The sequence below is a fragment of the Oratosquilla oratoria genome, chromosome 42 (assembly GCF_046742065.1).
Source record: "Oratosquilla oratoria isolate Oo_2021 chromosome 42, ASM4674206v1, whole genome shotgun sequence".
NCBI classification, from domain to species: domain Eukaryota; kingdom Metazoa; phylum Arthropoda; class Malacostraca; order Stomatopoda; family Squillidae; genus Oratosquilla; species Oratosquilla oratoria.
This window is the reverse complement of record NC_134818.1, coordinates 23,476,282-23,492,312: the sequence shown is the minus strand read 5'-3', so window position 1 is coordinate 23,492,312 and position 16,031 is coordinate 23,476,282. Positions and strand designations below refer to the sequence as shown.

The following is a 16,031-nucleotide window of genomic DNA, read 5'->3' as shown; positions in this document are numbered from 1 at the left end:
CGGAAGTTGACCGTGGAGAGGACTCCTTCCTCAACGGGGGATTGTGGAAGGTCCCCCACCCTCGTGTGGGAGTGGGAGTGGGAGTGGGGGGAATCAGGAGTGAAAATGCTACAATATCTACTACCCCCATGGACAAGGGTGATGGTGGTGGCGTAGGGGGTGGCAAGTATGATCAGCTCGTATGGCAACGAGCTGGCAGCGGCGTGTGTGTGTATGTGTGTGTGTGTGTATGTGTACGTGTACGATATTTGAACAGAAACCAGTGAACATAGGGGTCCCAGAAATATTTGTGAACTTGTTCATGTGTTCATTCCCCCGTGTGACGTGTTAGTACTGAACAAGATGTGACGGTGTGATGTACTCTTCTGCCACGTAGTTACGTGAACGTGCGCCGGCTTTTACGTGAATTACGTGCAGCAGCCGGGATGGTGCTAAAGGCGGGGGCTGGCGCAGCTCCCCCCTCCCCCCTCCCCCACTTCACTCCCCCTCCCCTCCCCACCTCGCCGCCCCACCCCTACACCAAAATACGAAGTCGTATGTTCAACCTGTGGCGTATCGTTGTGCCACGGGTGACGTCAAGGATCCATGGTTTGTTGTAACTACGTGAAGTCGTCTTGTTGTGTAGTAGGCGAAGGTATCGTTACCTCGTCCATGCACCAATGTGCCAACCCCGCGTATGTCTTAATGATGCGTGTGATACGTATCTGCAATGCAAATGTTGAATATTATAATTTCATTCATCAGTAGACAGACCAGATTCGAAGCTTTTAACCCTGACAGTAACGTTGAAATTTCTTAAATTGAATAAAATCATATGGCATCAGTCAGATGAAAATCAATGAAGGGTTTCTTTATGGGGGTAAACAAGGGCATCTGCTATATAGTATAGATGTGTAAATATTAAACAATCCAGTCAACAATATATCTTTAATATTTGAAATGGAGGTATGAATAATGAATGCTGCTATATAATTTATACTTGGCTATTTGCAATATAGGCTTGCTATAATAAGCATACTATATATATATATATATATATATATATATATATATATATACGCACACATACATACATACACATACATACGTACATACAGTACATACATGGCGTAGAGAGAAACTCCATGACACCACTTAGCGGCACGCACCCTTCTTCGACCCTTTGGATGTCTGGCAAGCTCCCAGGCAGACTATTGATTCATTCCACATATGTATATGTACGTTTCTGGTCTATTTGTTTAGTTATAAATACGTTTGCTGCCACTGAGGGATGGACCCCAGTCTGAACACAGACCATATCGATCGAGACCCTAATAAGACCGTGGGACACTTGGGATCAGCGGGACTGGTATCTGCATGTAGTAGTCGCGTGAGACGGACGTCGGGGAGAGTCATCTCCCTCCAGTTCGTCTTGAAAACCCACCAGCACCCCAACATCCAGCTGGAAGTGGACCCTTGAGGGGCTGGGACTCTGTTTCCGAACTGGGACCAAAATATTTAAAAATTCAACTGTGTTTCCTTCACTAATTCACATAAGGAAACCTGGCAACCGGCGACTGATCCCTTTCATCTTATTGGTCTTAACTGGTGACTTTGGAACAATTCTCCTACTTCTTACAACACAGATATTTAGTCCAATGTTTCATCTCAGAGAAGTCTGTGGGAGGTCTCGAGGATCGTTGCCAGCCTCTGTGGGGCCGCGGGTTTTCGGTCGGTGAAACTAGAGGAAACGGTAGTCTTTAAATATTTTTCTTAAGGCTATACCACAATTCTACTGAATAAAATCTTCTGGGGACACTGTCATCCTACACTCGTACCACATTGTGTATTAATTTAAGTTTAAATATTTGTATTTTTTATTCAGTCACTGTTTCCTGTAAGATATTGTCATATGCTTACTTATTTAGTAAGTTGTTATTTATATATTTATTTATTTATTCATTTATCTGTTATAGTATCGTAACACTCTGATGTAATAATTTATATATTTATTTATTTATCTGTCACAGTATCGTAACATACTCTAATGTAATAACTATAGAGTGTCATAGACTAAATACCATAAAGATAACATTGTGTGTGTGTGTGTGTGTGTGTGTTTATAAGAGAAACGGAAGCACAGACAAACGTTGTTCGTATTGTGCTTATTATAGTTAGAAACACACACACACAGACGAATTCATACTTAAACACATACTTAAACACAAAAACAAACACACACATGAATACACACAAATACATACACACACACACACACACACACACACACACACACACACACACACACACACACACACACACACACACACACACACACGCACACACACACACACACACACACACAAACGAACACATACATAGACAAACACATGCATAGACAAGCAGATACATATAGACAACACATAGACAAACTCATGTATGAAAAAGCATGCACATACGCACACACGCATACACACACACACACACACACACACACACACACACACACACACACACAGACAATTGATTCTATTTATGTGTGTTTAACTATAGGCATTAATTGAAAGGTAAGACGTTGAACATATGCCAGAAGGCGCTCACCAGTTGCCTAAACCAATATCTTTCCCATATATATATATATATATATATATATATATATATATATATGAGTATATATGTATATTATATATATATATATATATATATATATATATGAGTATATATGTATATTATATATATGTATGTATGCAAGAGTAACCACACACTCTTGCATAATTGAACACAAGTTTCCAGCGTTTCTTATTAGCATATATATGTGTGTATATATATATATATATATATATATATGTGTGTGTGTGTGTTTATGTGTGTGTGTGTGTGTGTTTATGTGTGTGTGTTATATGTGTATATAAATGTATATATATATATATATATATATGTGTGTGTGTGTATATATATAATATATATGTAATATATATAATATATATATGTAATATATATATACATATATATAATATATATATATATATATATATATATATATATATATATATATATATATATATATATATAAGGTTGAGGGAGAAATATTGTAGTGATATTGGGAGATCTCAATGCTAGGGTAGGAGACGAACCAATGGACGTAGTGATTGGAAAGTGTCAAGTTCCAGGAAAAAATCGTAGTGGAGAGATGATGGTGGAGATGTGTCTAGAGAGTTGGTGATAAATACAGTGTTTAGGAAGAAAGTCAAGCATAAGTACATATGGGAGAAGGTGGTGGGTGGAAGGGTGATAGATAGGGCTTTAATGGACTATTTAGCGGTAACCACGAGAAGAGTAGGAAGAATTTTGGATATACATGTTCTAAGGGGATAGCGGTGGAATATCATTTTTTGGTGGAAGGTAAATTGAGAGTGGAGGGTAGATGGAGAGAGAGGAAAAAGGACAGAAGGTAGGGAGGTGCTTAGAGTAAAATGTTTAAATGAGAAAAAAAGGAGTACAAGAAGCTGAGAGAGGAGTGGGAGGGAGTGAAGGGTAGAGTAGAAATAGGAGTAGAGGAGAAATGGGGATATTTCAAGGAGGGAATAACAATGTGTTCGAAGATGGTGTGTGGAACCAGGAAGACGGGAAGAAATATAAAAAAGGGTAGTGAGTGATGGGATGATGAAGGAAAAAAGGTTGTAGAAGAGAGGAAACGAGCATCCACTGATTGGTTACAAGATAGGACGAAAGAATCATGTGAGAGCTACAGAGAAAAGAGAAGTAATGCATAAAATAAAGGAGGGAAAGAGGAAAACAGATGTGAAATGGGGTAAGAGTATGACAGAACTTTTGGAAAGTAATAAAAAAATGTTTTGGAAGGAAATTAAGAGAGGAAGAGGAGGCGAATCATGTAGAGAAGAATTATTAAAAGTTGCAGATGGAGATGTGATAATGGAAGAGACGGCAGTAAGAGAAAGATGGGCAGAGTATTTTAGGGAGTTACTAAATGTGAAGGAGCATAGGGAGGGAAAGAAAGTTTCAGTGGGAAATGCTAAGAAGAAGACAGCGATGAATCAGGAAAATGGAGAAGAAATAAAGAAAGATGAGGTGAAAGCAGCTATTAAAATTATGAGAGTAGGGAAGGCACCTGGTTTGGATGGATGTCATGCGGAGTGTCAAAAGAGAGAGAGAGAGGTATATACAGTGATGGTGGACTGACTGGTGAGGTTGTTTAATGTTTGTCTATAATAGGGCAGAGTGTCGGAGGACCGGAGGAGTGCCTGTATAATTGCACTCTACAAGGGAAAAGGGGACAAGTATGAGTGTAGTATTTTCAGAGGAATCAGTTTGTTGAGTGTAGTTGGGAAGGCTTATGGGAGGGTTTTGATCGAGAGGATTAGGAGAGAAACAGAGGGAGTAATTGATGAAGAACAGTATGGGTTTAGGACAGGTAGGGGTTGTGTGGATCAGGTTTTTGTGGTAAGGTAGATATGTGAGAAAGCTTTAGGGAAAAGTAAGGGTGTTGTATGGGCCTTTATGGATCTGGAAAAGGCTTATGACAGGGTAGACAGGAAGGCAATGTGGGAGGTATTGCAGATGTATGGTATAGGAGGAAAACTGTTAAGAGCAGTCAAGATTTTCTGCGAGAGTAGTTGAGCCTGTGTTAGAATTACAAATGGAGAGAGTGAGTGGTTTAAGGTAAAGGTGGGACTTCGTCAGGGATGTGTTATGTCACCCTGGCTGTTCAATTTGTACATGGATGGGGTGGTGCGAGAGGTAAACGTAAGGGTAATGGGGAGGTGATTGGAGATGGTTAAAGAAAATGGAGAAAAATAGGAGATAATCCAGTTGCTGTTTGCTGACAACACTGCGCTTGTGGAACTATCAGAGGAGGGATTAAGGAAGTTAGTGGCGGAGTTTGGGAAGGTGTGCGAAAGAAGGAAGTTGAAGATAAATGTGGGTAAAAGTAAGGTGATGAGATGTACAAGGGGAGAGGATGGCAGCAAATTGGAAGTGAGTATTAAGGGAGAGAGACTGGAGGAAGTGGATAACTTTAGATACTTGGATGTGAATGTGGCAGGAAAGGGAGGAGTGGAGGTGGAGGAAGAATATAGATTGAGAGAAGCAAGGAAATGGCTTGGATTAAAAAGTGTAATGAGAAATAGACTTTTGGGAATGGATGCTAAGAGGAGATTGTATGAAGGATTGATTGTGCCGACAACACTATATGGGGCAGAAACATGGAATAGAAGAGAGGAAGAGATTAAATGTGTTTGCGAAGAAATCCTGAGAAGTATGGTAGGGATTACTAGGCTGGATAGAGTGAGAAACGAGGTGAGGAGAATTGGGGTGGAAAGGGAGTTGAGAGATAGGGTTGATGAAAAAATATTGGGATGGTTTGGACGCATGGAAAGATAAGTGAAGAAAGATTAGTAAAAGAGGTGTGGAAGGCAGAGATGGAGGAGGTGAACATGAGGGGGTGACCGAGGATGAGATGGATGGATGGGGTAAAGGGGACATTGGGAAAGAGGGGAATGTCTGTTGAGGAAGGAAGGGAGAAGACGGAAGATAGGAGTCAGTGGAAAATGGTTGTGTATGAATAATGCTGTGATGCATGGAAGGGAGTGGGTGGGGGATGGGGGGTGAGGAAGTATGTGTGAATTATATTTTGACGCAGCCCGAAGGGATTTCTCCCCGTCTTCTCTTTTTCTGCATGAAGGGACGGAAAAGGGCGGGGGCGGTCGCCGATTAAATGGAGCGGCCTTGCTGTGGATGTGCCGTATCTTGCTACATTGCATTTGACCCAGGGCAGTGGGCGAGATGTAGGGATGATCCTTCATCCAGGAGGAGGCAAGGAAAGAGGTTGGGAGGGGTGGTGAATGGGAGTAGAGTATGTGGGGTTGAAATGGGTGGGAGTGGATTTATGCCATTGACTTTGGCTACCTCCCTCGTAAGGGAGAAAAAGCCGTCGGCACATATGTGTGTGGGTATATATATATATGTATATATATATATATATATATATATACACACACACACACACACACACACACACACACACACACACACACACACACACACACACACACACACACACACACACACACACACACACACACACACACACACACACACACACACACACACACACACACACACACACACACACACACACACACACACACACACATCCATAGTGCTATGTGATGTGTATCGTTAAGACGGGCAAAGGGGTTTGTGTTTGTAAACAAAGTTTTCTTCGATGGAGTCCCAATTTGGACCGACCCTGGGGGGAGGTTCGGCACCTGTTCTACAGATGTTCCCAGCTGGGATTTAGACAGCCACAGGGTAAATAGACCTCGCTAACCCCCGGGGGAGTTTAGTTAGGGACTCCAGGGGAGGAGTCACTTGTTGAGTCGAGAGTCGTTACTAGCGCTCTGTGATGTGTTTTTGTTTTAAGGTTTGTGTGTGTATGTAGCTAATGTGTACGTATTTATATGTGCACATGGGTGTGTACGTTTAGATCTACCTGAATGATTTACAAGGATGACTCCATATTTTTGAACTCTTAAATGCTTAGTGTGTAAATCGCCCAATGCATATATGGTCAGTTTGTAAATCACCCAATGCATATTTGATCAGTTACCTTGTCATGCAAAGGAAATTGAACATAGGAACATACAGTAAGTACTCACTGTAGCTGTCCATTCATACTATATTTTGTATTTTTCAGTAAATTACTGACTGGGTCAACAATTCACTCGTATAGCTGTCCCACTTGCGTCCACGCATTCTTAAACCATTAGGGTGACATGACCCCAAAATTTCAGGGCCCCGTAACTTCGTATTAAATTATTAAAACTTAATCCTTGTTTAACAGGAAAGATTAGGTCTCAAGAGTTTGATAAGCTAATTGAGTCATGTTACTTAATTAATGTTAACCAAATGTGACCTTGAAAGGATTGGTACGCAATCCTGATACCTTATCTTTATGATTAGGCTCGCAATGTACCGATCAATTTGTGCCACAATCCTCGCGATGAGGAGATATCGTCATACCTCTTCATTTGAGGTCACGCAACATCACGTAGCGTAACGTGGTATAACGTGGCATGTAACGTAACGTGTCAGTAGCGTGACGTGCCACATAACGTAACATGAATTAACGCGGCATGTAACATGTCATGTAACGTAAAATGTGACGTAACATCTCGTGTCACGTAACGTAACGTTATGCAATGTGTCACCGTTTGCATCTGTTTTCTGTTCCTTTCATCGTGACTTTCCTGTCTACCTGTCTGCTAACTAAATCATTCCTGTCTATCTTTGCGTTAACCTTACGTTTCCCAATTTGTTTCGATCCAAAGCGTATCATTCCGAGGGTTGTTTCTATCGCCCTTTTCGCAATTTATATTCAGGGTATAATGGTCACAACTGTTGCTGTTTGTTTTACTCGCATTTTGGTCTCTCTCTCTCTCCTTCTCTCTCTCTCTCTCTCTCCTTTCTCTCTCTCTCTCTCTCTCTCTCTCTCTGTGTGTGTGTGTGTGTGTGTGTGTCTATTTGTCGGTGAATATTTCTTTTAGAATTTTTCTGATTGACGCGAAGCGATTTTATTAATATTATTGACGAATCCCTCTTGCCTCATCCCCGTCCTCCCCCACACTCCCTCCCCCTACCGTCGTTTAAAGAAATAACTCTTCTTACCAGTCTCCTGTGTGTATCATTACAAATACACATACACAGACTCACACACACACGTATTTAACACCCACACATGCATATATATACATACATACATATATATGGGAAGGCACGCTCCTCTGGTTCCGGAATGCTCATCCAGATGCAAAGTCACGACTCGTCAGCTTCCGGGCGCCCGGACGCTGGTGTGACGTCATAGATCGTGAATGACGTCACAGATCGTGCTTGATGTCGGTGCATACGAATGATGAACCGCGGTTGCAACTATATGTTTTTTCACTCACGCGCTCGCGTGTGTGTGTATGTGTGTGTGTGTGTGTGTGTGTGTGTATACTTTTCAGTCTTTTTGTAGTCGTAAACGGCTTAGGCTGGCGGTGATAAGCAACAGTACTGCATAAGCACGTTCCATGCTCGCTATCCGGGTACTTTCTGTAGTAGCCGTACGAGACAGTGTGACACGCTTCATGGCATGATGATAAAGACATGCTTAATAATACTAGATTGAAATAAATAAATATCAAAACCAAACAAAAGAAGTGTGTGCTGTGACAAGTCCAATTCTGTTTCGATTGCAATATGTTTTTCATAATCCAGGTAGTGAGTTTTGCTTTTTTGCTTTTTACTTTATTTTGCTTTTATTAGGCGATGAAATGGCCCAAGCAGTCAGCCCACGCCCGATGGCTGTTGGGAACCGTACCCAGGTCTTTTCGACACGGATATTAATGAAATCATCTGGCGACAGGGGTTTTAGATTTAAGGAAATAGACAACTGGTTTACCAATATAGTAGTTAACGAATGAAATAGACGTAGTGAACTTGTATCGAGTGCTGAAACAATTGATCGTTTTAAGAGGTGATTAGATAACTTTTGGAAAGGAATGAAAGATGGTAAAGGACATGGAACTGCCCAGTGTAGGCCTTATGGTCTCTTGCAGTCTCCTCCATTCCTACGTTCTTATGTTGGTCATTATGGGGGGCGGGGCACGCCTTCTTCCAAAGTCGTGATTGGTTGTTGAGGTTTTAGTAGCCAATCGCAGCTGTTCTTGGTTCTTACGTCATCAGGGTCGTGGGCGGAGTCATGAATGACTCCGTAATTTGGTCTCGTTATATCTTTCAGCCATGACCAATGATATATGTGTATATATATATATAATATATATATATATATATATATATATATATATATATATATGTATATATATAATAATGATAGTTATAATGATAATAGTAATTTGGGTAATCCGTTCTATTTGCACTAGAATACATTGTCAATATCAACTCTAGTCCATCCCAATGTTGGATGCAGAAGAAAATAAGTGACAATAATAACGAAGAATAACATAATTAAATCAACAAAATATTAATGACAGCAACATCACTGATGAAGAGGATGATAATGCATGTATGCATTGTTACACGCTAGGATGCCTGCCTGCCTGCCTGGCTGCCTGCCAGACTGCATGCTGCATGCATGAAGAACTAATGTAGGGGGGGAGGGGGGGTGTCCTCGCATCCTTGTCACAATTCGCACCAGCTGCTATTTATAGAATCGGGCTCCACCCACTCTTGTCTCTCAACCAATCAGGTGAAGGTGCCTAGTTATGTATTTCTGCGTGTGTGTGTGTGTGTGTGTGTGTGTGTGTGTGTGTGTGTTAATAATGTGGGAGTGATTGCTGTGTACTCAATGTTTTAAACGATATCATTATGTATAGGTGCAATTGTGTATACGTGCTGGAGTCGTGATCGACAGTTATTACCCTCCCGGATGAGAACTCGGTGCTTGTATAGTCAGATCAATGGGTAACGCTGCGACTTTTCGCCCATTCTTGCTTAGGGGGGACAGTAACGGCTTGCTGTATTAGTGGAAGAATTATTACGCCATGAGCGTGGCGCGCACGCTTGTGTTTGTGTGTGTGTGTAGGTGCCAAACACATGTGTCATTTGGGCTTTGTGTCACACTTCCTTTTGTGTCATCGTCACGTGTCAGACATAGTGACGTGTACACTTAACCTAATATAGTGCTCATCCGGCTTGATCACGGGCCAATAGGTCTTTGGTGACAGAACATAAGAATGGAGGAGACAGCAATAGACCATAAGGCCTACACTAGGGGGTACCATGCCCCTTACCGCCTGTCATCCCCATCCATAACAAAGAATTGTTTCAGCGTGTCGTGACCGTTCTTGTGAAGGGTGCTCGTTTCCTTCAGATGAATAAAATCGCCAGTGGAAAGCGAAAATGAAATGAAAAAGTACCACCCTGAACACAAGGGGTAGATAGAGACGGCGTTGTCACTCCTTCCATACAGAGGGAGTGTGACGAAATTGAATAAAATCGCCTGCCGGCAAGTGGCACGAGAGGAAAGGGGGGACTGACCCTGATGGGATCATGACCCACCCACCGGCCCCGTGACGTCATCACGTAACGGATTTTCGCGACGTCGGCTCGGCCAATCAGAGGGCGGCAAACCACGATGGGGCTCGAGTATCTGTATCCTTGCGACCGGGTGACATAATGTGTGTCGTGTATGTATTTGTTTGTTTGTTTATTTTTTTATTGTCTGTGGAGGGGATGTTAGGTGATTTTTATTTTAAGTTATCTCCCCAATTGGGGAGAGCGAAAAATATTTACTTTTGTCTTTTGCCACATGTTTTTATCCTTAATCTGTAAATTTATTTATAATATATATGTATATATATATATATATATATATATATATATATATAGTATATAAATAGTATATATATATAGTATATATATAGTATATATATATAATATATATATAATATATTATATATATATATATATATATATATATATATAATTTTTTTTTTTTTTTTTTTATTCCCGAGTCCAAGCTAACAAACTCCAGCTGGTCAGGCTCTGCATTGGAAGCGCTATGCCTCGCTACATTGCTTTTGGCCCGAACAGTATGGAGGGGAGACACGAGGTGCTGAGATGGGATTTTTTTCTTTTTACTTTTCTTTTTCAGTGAGTACGAAGTGGATGTAACCTTTGAATCGGCTACCCCCTCGTAAAGGGGAACGTGCCTACGGCAGGGATGGTCACCCTTTTTGAGTGCGGGTGCTAAAATCAAAACCAAATCTTCGACAGCCATTTTTCTCGTGTGTCTGTGGAGTAGAGTGGGCGAAAGTAATGTGGAGTGAGGGATCAGCGTGGTGCGAGCCGCCCATGTATTACACTGTGATATACCTGAAGTTTGTTTAATGACTTTCAGCGGCGGGAGAAAAGGGTGGGGAGCGTAGTCTGTGGTTGGGGGGGGGCATGGGGGGTTTTGGAAAAAGGGGGGGAGACGGGAGGGTGTGGTAGGGTGGTGGCTGAAGTGACGTCAGTCGAGGCAGTATCGGTATTGAAAGCGTTGTTGTTGTTGTTATTGCTGTTGTTGGTATGATACTTGGTATGGTGGAGTTGTTTATGGTAATGAGTCCCGGAGATGTTTGAAATCACTTGACGACATCCATAACAAAGATGGAAAGGTGCCACCCAGTACGAAAGGGTGACCGAAGATGGTGACGCTTAGATTCGGCCTCCTCGCAGCTGCACCAATTCCCCATGTACAGCTTCACTTGCCTCGGACAGCTGTATTTGGAACTTTCAGTTCTATGTTTTATTCCGCAGCTGTATGTACTGGAAGTAATATAAGATTGAAGGAGAATACAAAAGACCATAAGGCCTACATTAGGTAGTTCCATGTCCTTTACCACCTGTCATAACCATCCATAAAGTTATCTAACCTGCTCTTAGAAAAACCAATAGTTGATCAACCCGTTCTTGCCTGTTTCCTTCCTGCATCTAGATTTATCCAATTTAGATCCATTAGAATGAGTCCTACCCTGCTGTCTTAATATGATGACCGCTTGTTGTTATTTGCAGCCCCGTTGCATTTTATGCAGCTGCACAAAGTCCAAGTGCAGCTTCGTCAATGACAGCTGTATGTCTACCCTATAAGTGTGCTTATATTGCTCTACATCTGTGATAGTCATTCGTTTGTTGCCAAGTCGTCCTTTCATGCAGCTGCATATGACCCTTGTGCAGCTGTATAGGTTGGACAGCTTCATTTGTATTTTAGACAGCTTATTTTTGTTATCGCAACATACACATTCCGTTATTTATATGCCCACGTGCATCACATCAGCTAGACTGGTCTCCTTCAGTACACAGCTGCACCTGACCTAAATTTTCATTCTTCCAACCAGCTGCACTTGACCCCGTCAGTGGTCTTTGCAGCCGAAGCTCTCCGCTGTCCCCGGAACCAGCGGCACTTGACTCGGCCTCTGCTGCATCTCTTCTTCCACAGTTGCATTTAGGCTCGTTCGCAGCTGCACCTTTAGTAACGCTCCTTTCAGCAGCTAGAGTTTATTGCAGCTGCCTGTGTCCCTTCAATACTTGTTGAATCTGTCTCATGAACAGCTGGGTTTCTTCCCCTTGCAGCTGCAATGCAATTAAGCCCTTGCGTAACGTGTGGTCCGTTTCTTTGTATCTCGGCTGTCGTCAGTCTATTTTATTCGCCTTTGGTAATGAAACTTTCCGGTGGGAGGGATTCGAACTCGCGACCTTGGCGATGAGTTGTTGTGGTGGTGGTGGTGGTGGGGGGGGGTGCCAGCTGGCAGAGCCTCTTCCGTCAGTCCAATCGCTCTAGTGACCTTTGCGAAATTGGATGGAATCGTTTGAGCCGAATAAACTTGTCTAGCTTTACCCTTTGGGTTCAAGAGGTCAGGAGAAATGAGTGTGTGTGAGTGAATGTATATATGTATATAATATATATATATATATATATATATATATATATATATATATATATATATATATAAATTTTTCTTACTGGGCCAAAAAAGGAATGCATGTGGTCCTCTCAGTGTTAACACAGCTTTGTGCGCTCCGTGTTATGCTATGGTGTCGAGTTCGTAGTTCCGTGTGTTGGTTGCACATTGTGCAGTGTTGTGATAAGCCATTCTTGGTGAGTGATGTGGCGGAATTCTTTTCTCTGTGGCAATATTAGCAGAAGTTGGTTGATTTGTTTTTTATTGTCATCATCATCATCATCATCATCATCATCATCATCATCATCGTCATCGTCATTACCGTCGTCTTCACCATATCATTTTCATCATCAGTAATAGTTTCGTTGACGTCGTCGCCACTGTCGTCTTCGTTATTCAATGTGAAATATATTCACTGTGAAATGCTTGTGCTTAATGCAAGCCGAATATTTATGTATGTATTATGTATATATATATGTAGGTTTATACGTATGTATTTACCTAGTTGTATTACAAGGGAAGGGGAGCTATTTGTGTTTTTATAGTGTTCATTTAGCCACTATTGATATATCAGTGTTTTGTATATATCATTTCTGGTTAGTCTCAGATAAGTTCAAGTAAACACACTATAACAGTACATACCTTCATAGAATCATTAGTATTACCCAGCGATTCGTATTAAAATATTGACAATATACAGATGATACTGAAGAATCATGTAATGGGCGTGGCCATATAATCGGGTCACCATATTGGGTCGATAATATTGATTATGTAGTGTGGAGAGTTAAACACAGAGAGCTGTTGGAGTTTTATTTCAGACGACATGTCCTGGTGAGGACAAAACGTCAGAAATAAAACTCCATCAGTTCACGTGTGTTTACTTCGCCACCCCACCCCTCATCTGTCTTATATACTTCAATATTGATTATGTAGTGGTAGGCTGAATGAAATAGCCTGAGTACAAGGGAAGTGCCACTCGCTACGGGAGGGCTTGGGAATGTCTCCTGCTGCCAAATATACCTCGTCAGTAGACTTCGTTTCGGTCTCGTTTGGGCCAAATGTCTTCGTCGTTCTTTCTCTGGACACCTTAACAAATGTCAGTTGTTTTGATTGCTTGTTTAGTCGTACTACGTTCCCCTCTTCATCCTGATTGCCTTTGTGTGTGTGTGTGTGTGTGTGTGTGTGTGTGTGCGCGCGCGCGCTTGTGAGACAGATACACAGGCACACGCGCGCACACACACACACACACACACACACACACACACACACACACACACACACACACACACACACACAAAAGGAAGGGAGCGGGGGGCCACATAGATTGCTTCTCGTTGTACTGAGATTCGGGACTGTGCTTGCGGGGTCCATGTTGCTCAGCAGTTCTCCGTGATCACGATTCCTGCGCTTGTTTGCTTGTTTGCATGCTTGCGCCTCCGTCTGGGACCCCGTTCGAGCCTGGCCCGCTGCTCTAGGGTGAGGGGGGGAGGGCGTCTTCCCCTTCCTGAATGAAACAGCCTTGATGGCAGGCAGGCAGGCAGGCAGGCAGGCAGGGCCTGCACATGTGGAGTCGCTATTGATCGGAAGGCGGCGTACGCACGGCCGGCGGCGGCGGCGGCGGCGGCGGTGGTGGGAGCGAACCTTGTCGAGCGCCGCAGCTAAGGCACGTGGGAGGCCTGGGGAGGGTGGATCTCGTGTGTCTGTGTCTTGTGTCTGTCTGTGTCTCGTGTCTTGTTATGTGGTGTTAGAATGTCTGGGCTAGGAGGAAGTGTCTTAGTTGATGTTCGAATCTTATCTACAGTCTCAGGTTAGGCACATAGGTCTCGGGAGGGGGATCTTGGTGTCTGTGTCTTATTTCTGTGTCTTATATCCGCGTCTGTGTGTCCTATTAATTGTTGTTAAGAACGCAGGGATGAGAACAAGACGTTTCATTATGTGTCTGGAGTCTGCCCGTCACTGAGGCAAGGGAAGGTTGTAACTGTGTTTTTGTATGTTTGCTTATTCTTCATTTCTATTTTCATTTATTGATCTATATATTTATTTATCTCCATTTATTTATTTGTGTATTTTTTTATTTATTTTCTTATTTTCTTGCGAAGTGTGTGTGTGTTTAGAAAAGAGATACAAGACATACGTGTCTGGCAAGAAGTCAGGGTTGGTTGTGGCTTCCAGTATCTGCCTGTGTACGTTCTCAGATCATATAAACAAGGTTATATGTCGATTTCTATGGTATACGAGATTACAGCAACGTGTCTATTGTAAGACGAGTGTCTCTTCCTGAGGCTATTTTTCCCCCCTGTGACCTGACACCCTCAGGGGAGGGTGAGGATGGGGGTAGGAGAGAGGTCTAGAATGTCGCTTAGTTTTTGTCCCCCATGGTTGAGTGGGAGTGGTCCCCCTCGATACAAGATGGCTGTGCATGTGTGCATTTGTCTAGACTTGTTTATCTGGATGAGATGTTGTAACTGTAGCGAGTCGAGGCTCCTGTTTTTTTATCTCCCTCTCTCTTCATTCAAACTTGAGTGGTATTTTTTTTTAACCCTTTGCTCTGGGCTCGTGTATCTGCCTCTATGCCTCTTGTGGCGTGGCAAAACGCCATGCAGGGTAGGGTTATCTATTCATTTATTTATTTATTTTTTAATAATTATTCATTTATTTACTTGTTTATTTATATTGTATTTGAGGGGCGGCTGTTGTTCATCAACGTAGTGGCCATAGGCGGAATAAGCCACGCCCCGTTTCCTCCTTGACCAATCACGACGGCCTCTGTATGACGCGATTGGCCAGGAACTGAAGAGGGCGTGGCTCGTTTCGCCCGAGATCAAGAGCAGTGACAGTAACACAAGGAACTGTGATGATCAACGTATTCTATCGACACAGTTAAATACATTTCGTGGGGTAGTGGGCGGGGGGGGGGGTTCCACTGTGCCTGATCGCCAGAGGTCAAGGTTAGTGAAGATCGTCAAGAGTTTTGGGAATCAGCCTGTCAGCTACTTTGATCGCTCTCTCTCACTCTCTCTCAGTTACTCTCTTCTGTCTTCCCTCTCCCTTGTATCTTCCCCCAGTCTCTCTCTCTCTCTCTCTGTCTGTCTGTCTGTCTCTCTCTCTCTCTCTCTGTCTCTCTCTCTCTGTCTCTCTCTCTGTCTCTCTCTATCTCTATCTCCTGTCTCCCCTCTCCTTTATATCCCCCTTTTATATCTCTCCTTCCCCCCATCTCTCCCCCCCTCCCTCTCTCTCTCTCTCTCTCTCTCTCTCTCCCTCCCTCCCTCCCTCCCTCCCTCCCTCCCTCCCTTTCTCCTTCCCTCTCCCTCACTCGTCTTCCCACTTTTCCTCTCTTTTCACTGTGTCTGTGTCTCATCTTGTTCCGTACAAATGTGCACTTAAGCCGTATTGTAAACATCATTTTCTGCCAATTTGAAGGACTTTTTTCCCCGGGAAGTTTACAGGGGCTGGCCATTTCCTTGTTGTATTAGGCCTTAAGCATTAGTGGAGGTTCGAGTTACGACCGTCGGGACACCAGCTGGGAGGTGTAGCCTCTTGAACATTACTCTTTTTTTATAGAGAGAGAGCGAGAGAGAGTGCGAG

The 16,031-nt window shown here is 42.8% G+C and overlaps 1 protein-coding gene across 3 annotated transcripts in view; it reads left to right on the top strand.

Moving 5' to 3' along the window:
- The window catches only part of LOC143021448 (SLIT-ROBO Rho GTPase-activating protein 1-like), a 356,550-nt gene that overhangs the window by 225,191 nt on the left and 115,328 nt on the right, over positions 1-16,031 (top strand). The gene's annotated exons all lie outside the window — the stretch shown is intronic.